The following is a 7,971-nucleotide window of genomic DNA, read 5'->3' as shown; positions in this document are numbered from 1 at the left end:
TAGGAAAGGGGGGCGGAACGGTGGTGGCCCTGGTGCAGACCCGCGTCTCTGTCTTCTTGAGAGGAGAGGGGTGAGGCCAAAACCCTGCAGGGACTTAATCCAGGAGCCCCTCAGCCACGGACGTCCTGTTTCTGCCCCGCCCCTTGACGCGGAGTGGCGGACTGGGCCGACTGGAGCGGGGAGATACGAAGGCCCGGGGATGCTCACTGGACGCCGTTTGGAGCCGCGAAACATCTGAAGCGGGCTGAACGCCCATCAGTGAGGCGTAGGTGCAAAAATGGCGGCACCCAACAGCGTGCTCTGCGGAGGCTCGCGAGTTGCGTGGCCCGTGTGTATCCACACGGAAGTACGTGGGCGCGTGAAGTGTCCTCGCGCTGCTGTGTTTCAGTTCACGGACTTACGTACACAGGGGTGTCTGTAACGCGCCGGGAGCGGTCTGGGAAGAGGGGATGGGGGAGGGCTGGTGGGGGCGGTTTCAGTTCTCTTGCTGCGTGACAACACCCCTAGAGCGAGCGACTCAAAACACCCAACAGCACATTCTTTTCCCCACCTCCGCGGGTCAGCCCGGTCACTCCCGCGCTGGGGGCCGCTGAGCTCTGACCCAGCCGCAGCGATGGGTACTTGGTGGCCTGTGGCCACCGTGGGCTGCACCTGCTTCTTCCCGGGGGCCCCAGGCAGCGTTCCTGGGGCTGTGAGAGGAGAGGCAGAAACCTGCTGAAGGCAGAGGCCTGGCACGTCTGCCACCGCCACGTTCTGTCAGAGCAAGTGCCAGGGCAGCCCACTTTCAGGGACGAGGAAACAGGCCACCTCTTGACGAGACGAATGGCAAAGTGAGCTGGGCAGCTGCGTTGGGATGGGAAGAATTTGTAAACAGCCACGGGCACCTTCCGCTTTTTACTCTGTATAATTCTGAACTTAGCGTTCATGTGTTCCTTAAACATGAGCAGGAAAAGGTAAATCCAAGAGGCATATGAAAGAATGACGAGGACTTGGTTGATGCATAATTCAGATGGAAAAATCAAAGATGACCTCAAGGTTAGTGGTAAGCTTTTTTTTTTTTTTTTTTTTAAGTAATCTCTACATTCAGCATGGGGCTCGAACGCACAACCCTGAGATCAAGAGTTGCGCTCGTGCCCTGAGCCAGGCAGGCAGCCTACAAGCTTTTTTTTTTTTTTTTTTTTTTTTTTTTTTTCCAATCAACTGAGGAAATGAAGACTGGAATATCCAAAGCTAGAGATGTGGCAATGTTGAGTAGTGAAGAGCTTGAATCTCAGAGAAAGAGTGAAAAAGAGAAATTGTTGTTACTCCACTAGATTGCCAACAACCACAAATAATTATAATCAGACTTTGAAGGAGCTGTGCATAAGAAACATGTACGAGGGAGGGGAGGGTGGGTGATGGGTATTGAGGAGGGCACCTTTTGGGATGAACACTGGGTGTTGTATGGAAACCAATTTGACAATAAACTTCATATATTGAAAAAAATAAATAAAATAAACTTTATATAAAAAAAGAAACAGATGTATGTATTATTACTCAGCTATCAGAAAGGATGACAGGATTTTTCATTCTCTTCTGGCTCTCTGCCACCGCTTGCTGGTTGTGAAATACTTTCCGGGGCACCTGGGTGGCTCAGTCAGTTAAGCGTCCAACTTCGTCTCAGGTCATAATCTCACAGTTCGTGAGTTCAAGCCCCGCATCGGGCTCTCTGCTGTCAGCTCAGAGCCCACTTTGGATCCTCTGTCCCCCTCTCTCTCTCTCTCTCTGCCCCTCCCCTGCTCACACATGCTCTCTCTCAAAAATAAATAAACATTAAAAAAAAAAATACTTTCTAGAGCAACATTCCCACCAGTAAAAGGGATTGATTCTCCCTGATAAGATCTTTGTGAAAAAAGAGTCATGATTTCACATTTATACAATATTCCTGCAGAGGCGGTTTGGCCCATCGGCACTGGTCATCTAACGAAACAGTACTCCCAGGAAAAACGGGCTCACCTAAAGAGAAAACAAAACTTCGGTCTCAAAATGACAAGTTTGAAGCATAGTGCTTGAAGCATCTTGCTCATCCTGCTCTGTTAATTTTGGGAAGAATACACATGCGGGCGTCCTTGACCCATACCTTGTTTCTCTCCTAGTCGAGTAGAAATTCTCCCGTCCAGGTTTTTATTCCCCCTCTAGAACCTTCTGTGAGGGGCGATTTGTCTCTACCAAGTGTTTCTTTTCTTCTTTTTTTTTTTCAAATCTGTTTTAATGTTTATTTTTGAGAGAGAGAGAGACATGGAGTGTGAGCAGGGGAGGGGCAGAGAGAGAGGGAGACACAGAATCCAAAGCAGGCTCCAGGCTCTGAGCTGTCCACACAGATCCCGACGCGGGGCTCAAACCTGTGAACCATGAAATCATGACCTGAGCCAAAGGCGGACACTTAACCAACCGAGCCACCCAGGCACCCCTCCACCAAGTGTTTCTTAGGACTGCGTGGGTCAGTCTGCCTAAATTCTGGGGTTCAGTATTAGCAGGCTCAGTTGGCAAAAGACTGGCCTCTTGCTACTAATGAAGGTGACATTTCACCGTCCATATTTACTTCTGATTTATTTTTCAACTTACACAAAACCTAAGCAGGAAGTAAGAGTGCTACTTTGAAGTTTGTAGTAGTTATTTATTGCTTCCTAACAAATTACCCTCAACATAATGATGTAAACCGACACATGTGTATTATCTCATACTGTTTCTCAGGGGGCGACTTGGGGTGGTGATGAGGTTGTATGTAGGTCAGGCGCCATCATCGAAAGATTGATCAGGGCTGGGGCACCAGCAGCTTCCAACATGGCTGTTGGCAGGAGGCGTCGGCTCCACCCCACACAGGCCTCTCTACAGGGCTGCCTGAGTGTCCTTTTGACACGGCAGCGGGCTTCTCCCACAATGATCCGAGTGACAAAGGGAGAAAGTCACAGTGCCCTTACGACCTAGCTCCCAAAGTAGCACATCCACACTTTCAAGTCGCTGACAGGCTGGCCCAGAAGGGGAATTAGGCCCCATTTCTTCAGGAGAGTGTCAAAGACTGTGTGAATCTTTCTTAAAACCACAGAGCGCTCCACAGAGGAAAAGTGACTCAGCTCTCTCACATAAGAAGCCAGTCAAGAGCTGGAGAAGGACAAGTCATTCATTCAAACAGCTTTTATTGAAAACCTACTAACTGCTAGACTCCCTGCCAGATGTTGTGTATAAAGGCAGAAATAACACAAGGTTACTTTCACTCAAGATGTGGTTCAAAGAGCACACATCCTTGGGGCCCTCCTTTGGCCCCGTCCCTCCCTTAGAGACCAAACGAAGTACCTTCTTAGAGCCCTTGACCCCCTTGTAAGCCGTGCTCTGAGTACACAGGACCCCAGAATTCTCTTCTCTAATGACCCAAGCCTCTCCTGGGGTCTGTCGTCAGGTTCATTTTTCCACCAGTATGTGCACCCCTGGGCTATTTGTGGGCGTGTGGACAAAACTTGGCCATGCAGGCTGGGGCGTCCACACACTTGGAGTGGGCCAGAATCAGGAATAGGGAGACAAGGAGGGTGAACAGGGAGGGAGATGAAGAGGTCGGTTAGTTGTGAGATGCATGGAAATCAAGGTTCCCACGGCACGTCTTTTCTTTTCTTCTAAACTTGCCCAGTGCCTTTGTTTGTAACCTGGCAAGTCTACCCCAGCCTAGGTGAGGGGCTCATGTGAGTCAAGGTTTGGTTGCCTCCGTGGCGCCCCTACTCAGCCACCAGGGACCAGCAGCCCCACAAAACGGGCTAGTGTGGTGCCACTTCTGAACCCAGGCCTCCCTCTAGTGACCAGTCTGGGCACAACAGCCAGGGGCTCCTGGCCACTCTACAGAATGGACAGCTCTTCCAGAACCTACTTTTCTTTTCTTTTTTATTTAAAGTTTATTTACTTATTTGGAGGGACAGAGAAAGAGAGAGAGAAAGAGAGCAAGTAGAGGAGGGGCAGAGAGAGAGAAAGGGAGAGAGAGAACCCCAAGCAGGGGATGTGAGGCCCACCGCGAGACCATGACCTGAGCCGAAATCAAGAGTGGAATGTTTAACCGACTAAGCCATCCAGGCACCCCCAGAACCTACTTTTCGAAACATATATCTGATTCTGTTATTCTTTGCTTAGAAACCTCAAAAACACAGCAAACTCTCTCATACCTCCCCACTCCACACACCCTGTGCCTTCAAGGGAAAGATAAAGCCCAAGCCCGTTGGCCTGGTTTACAAGGTCTTTCTCAAGTTCAAGCCAGCCTACATTTCCAGGGCCACTGAAAGCCAGCTTCTCCCTCTCTCCCTCTCCCTCTCTCCCTCTCTCTCTCTCTCTCTCTCACACACACACACACACACACACAGCCACCACCTTCAACAACACACCATATATTTCCTTGCCTTACTTCTTTTGCCGGCAATAAACTGCCCACCTTTGTCCACCAAACAAACTCTTACTCCTCCATAAAGACCCACTTCACACCTCTGTGGCTTTCTTCGCCCCCTGAGGGAGAATCCCCGGCCCCTCACAGGATTCCCCTGAGCACTTGTGTACGGAACAATAGCCAACACTGAGCACGTAATGCCAGTCCCTGTGCTAAGGGCTCCAGAGGCAGTCTCTTTAATCCCTACACTAACCCTAACAGCCAGGTGCTAGTTCCATCCCCATTTTACAGATGGGGAAGCTGAGAGGAGCCGGGTCAGGTCATGTGCCCATGGTCACACAGGCAGCAAGTGAAAGAGGCCTGTGGTCACGAGTGCCACCCCCTCAACCGCAGCTCGTAGACAGACGTCCTTCTTTCCTGCCTACAAGCTCCTCCGAACAGAAGGCTTGTTCTCTTGTCTCCGAACCCCCAGCATGGAGCATGAGGCCCCCTGTGCCTGGAAAGCACTCAGTTGATTACCCAGATCGAGTGGCAGACAGGAAGGGCTGGTGCTGCCTGCTATGCTTTTTCTCCCATCTAAGGCTAAAAATCTTGTTCCGGACTCAGAGCCAGTCACACGCTCCGGACAAGTGAGGCCAGAAGCTGTGGGCAGAGTTCACAGATTCACTGAGGATAAGAAATAGGGTCTAATTTGGGGCTGGTTGCCAAAACAACTGATCCTTAATTCCCCCGTTTCTCAATTAATTCACCCCAAACTGGCCAGCACCCTCCGGGTTTGCACCCACGTACCCTGCTGCTCCTGAAGGACTGCCTGCCGTCCTCCCCTGCTGGCCCCACCAGCCTTCCCCCTTCCTCCCTCTGTCCTTTCCCCCATCCTCCCTGCCTTCCTTCTCTACTCTCTGTTCTGTAAGCCAGCCATGAGCATTAAACAGACACTCTTACCCACCTGCAGTGCTCCAGCCACGAGGCTATATCCATTCCTTCTCTTTTTTCTTCAAAATGGAACTACAGGACCTTTTTTTTTCCTTCCTGATTATGAAAGTAATAGTCTTGTTGTAGGAAAAAAATGCAAACACAAATATTTAAAGGAGAAAGTAAAAGTTGTCAGCCATCCCACTAAAAGAGAACCCCTGTTTTCAATTTGGTTTATGGCATTCCAGATTTCTGTGGGTGTGTGTGTGTATTCACTTCGTTTTTAGTCTGATTCATAAGTAAAGACTTCTCTCTCATGGTCATTTTATTCCAGCAGTCCTAGGTTAAAGTGATCATGTTGCGGGGCACCTGGGTGGCTCAGTCAGTTAAGCATCTGACTCTCAGTTTCAGCCCAGGTCATGATCTTACGGTTCGTGAGTTTAAGCCCTGCATTGGGCTCCACTCTGATGGTGAGGACCCTGCTTGTGATTCTCTCTTTCTCCCTCTCTCTCTGCCCCTTCAGCACTCTCTCTCTCTCTCTCTCTCAAAATAAATAATATAAACTTAAAAAAATATATATATATATGCATATATATATATATATAAATAATCTCTTGGAAAAAAATGACCATGTTGCTGCAAGGTTTTGGTCAAGAACTATCTAGATTCATCCCCAACAGAATTCTCTAACTTCAGCTGGAGAGAACTAAGACTAGGGGATATTGGAACATTTGGTTCTAGAAGATTCCTGGGCTCCTTAATACCTGGTCATAAAAAGTCTGTGTGGAAAGTGCCTTTCACTAAGTATGCCAAAGGAAGTCTTCTTACACTACCTCCTCAGAGCAAGGCTTCTACTTGCTCAGATTTCCATAACGAAGGGAGCCCTTTGGCGTGGTATTTCCCCTGTAATAATGAAGAGGAAAAGGAGGAGCCAGAGGAAGCGGAAAAAGAGAAAGAGGAAAAGGAGGAGGAGGAAGAGGAGGAGGAGAAGGAAGGCAGAGGATGTGCAGTACTGGAGGAAGGAGGGAGAGAGGAAGTCACCTCAGCAGGCAGCAGGCTTTAATTCACTCGTGAGCACTGACTGAGGAGCTGACACATGGTTCCCTCTCCCCGGAGCTCACTCGCACGCAGGCTGTGGGAGTAATCTCTCTCCTCCAGGCAGTGCGGAGACACCCAGGTTAGAGCACGCAGCCTAAGGCGAGATGCCAGACCGGTGTAGAGCAGAACTTGCGCTCCACTGGACTGAATCGTGTGACCAAACTCAGAAGAGACTGAGGCAGAAAGGCCAGGAGAGCACTTTATTTTTTTTTTTTAATTTTTTTTTTTTAACATTTATTTATTTTTGAGACAGAGAGAGAGCATGAACAGGGGAGGGTCAGAGAAAGAGGGAGACACAGAATCTGAAACAGGCTCCAGGCTCTGAGCTGTCAGCACAGAGCCCGACGCGGGGCTCGAACTCACGGACCGTGAGATCATGACCCGAGCCAAAGTCGGACGCTTAACTGACTAAGCCACCCAGGCGCCCCTAGGAGAGCACTTTAATTGTTTTCTGATAAGAAATAAAAGTTTTAAACGGATTGCCCAGCTTTTACTGGGCAATTACTTGTGTTTGAGGATCAGCACGTTCTCTCCCTGCGGGCTTATGATGACAAATGAAAGTAATCATATATAAATAACACTAATAACAGTACAGTTACTCTTTGTTGAGTAACACGATGTGCTGGGTACGGTCCTGAGCGTGTTGTCTTCATCTTTGCATGTAAATCTCTACCACTCTGCAATGGGGGTACTTTATCCCCACTTTGCAACGGGGTTCAGAAATGTTTAGAGCAAGTAAGTGCGGGGGCCCAGGATTCAAACCCCATTCTGCCTGCCTCCAAGACCCACCCTCTGAAAGTGCCACCACCTCTCCTTCCTCTCCAACCACCTGGGAAACCTGCAACGTGGACTCAAAGCAAGGGGCTTTAGGTGGAGGCTCAAACACAGCTCAGGCGTAACTGGGCCTCCTTGGAGCCGGTCTCAACACCACGACACACCACTAGGAAAACACAGATTTGACGCCAACGTCAAAAGCCTGTTTTCCTGAAGGTTTTATGAAAAGGAGATCGAAGAGGTTACACATCACAAAACTGGCTAAATGTCCGGTCTCCACATCTCTCTTCCGCAGCATCCTGCCCTCCAGTGGCTGACCTCCCGCTCTCTGCTCCCTCCCACATGCCCTATTTTGGGACTCCTCCTCTTTCTTTTCTCCAGATTTCTCCTCTCTCTTCAGAGATCTTTACCCTGGTCACCTGCCTCAGAGATCACAGATTTACAACCCCAAACAGGGCCTACAAATGTGCTTACTTGGCCTACACCGTATTTCACAATTTTGAATTAGTGTCAGTATTTAAAACTGGCAGATTTCACATACAAGTTTGATTTGCAACTTAAAAAAAGTTTTTTTTTTTTTTTTTTTTTTTCTATATAGCAACAGCTGGCTAGGGCCAACCAGTAGCTGTCTCTTTTAGAAGCGCAGGTTCTCCAGCTTCCCAGTCTCCTCCCTTTCTGAAGCCTGCTGACACTGCTGGAAGGTTCGTTGCTCATCCTTTTGACCACCTAAGTGATCAGCCTGGCACCTCCACATATTGGAATTTCCAAGACTTCTCTGTTTCTTTATT

Source organism: Panthera tigris, chromosome B3, assembly GCF_018350195.1.
Source record: "Panthera tigris isolate Pti1 chromosome B3, P.tigris_Pti1_mat1.1, whole genome shotgun sequence".
NCBI lineage: Eukaryota > Metazoa > Chordata > Mammalia > Carnivora > Felidae > Panthera > Panthera tigris.
The sequence above is the reverse complement of the archived record's forward strand: the minus strand, read 5'-3'. Positions refer to the sequence as shown.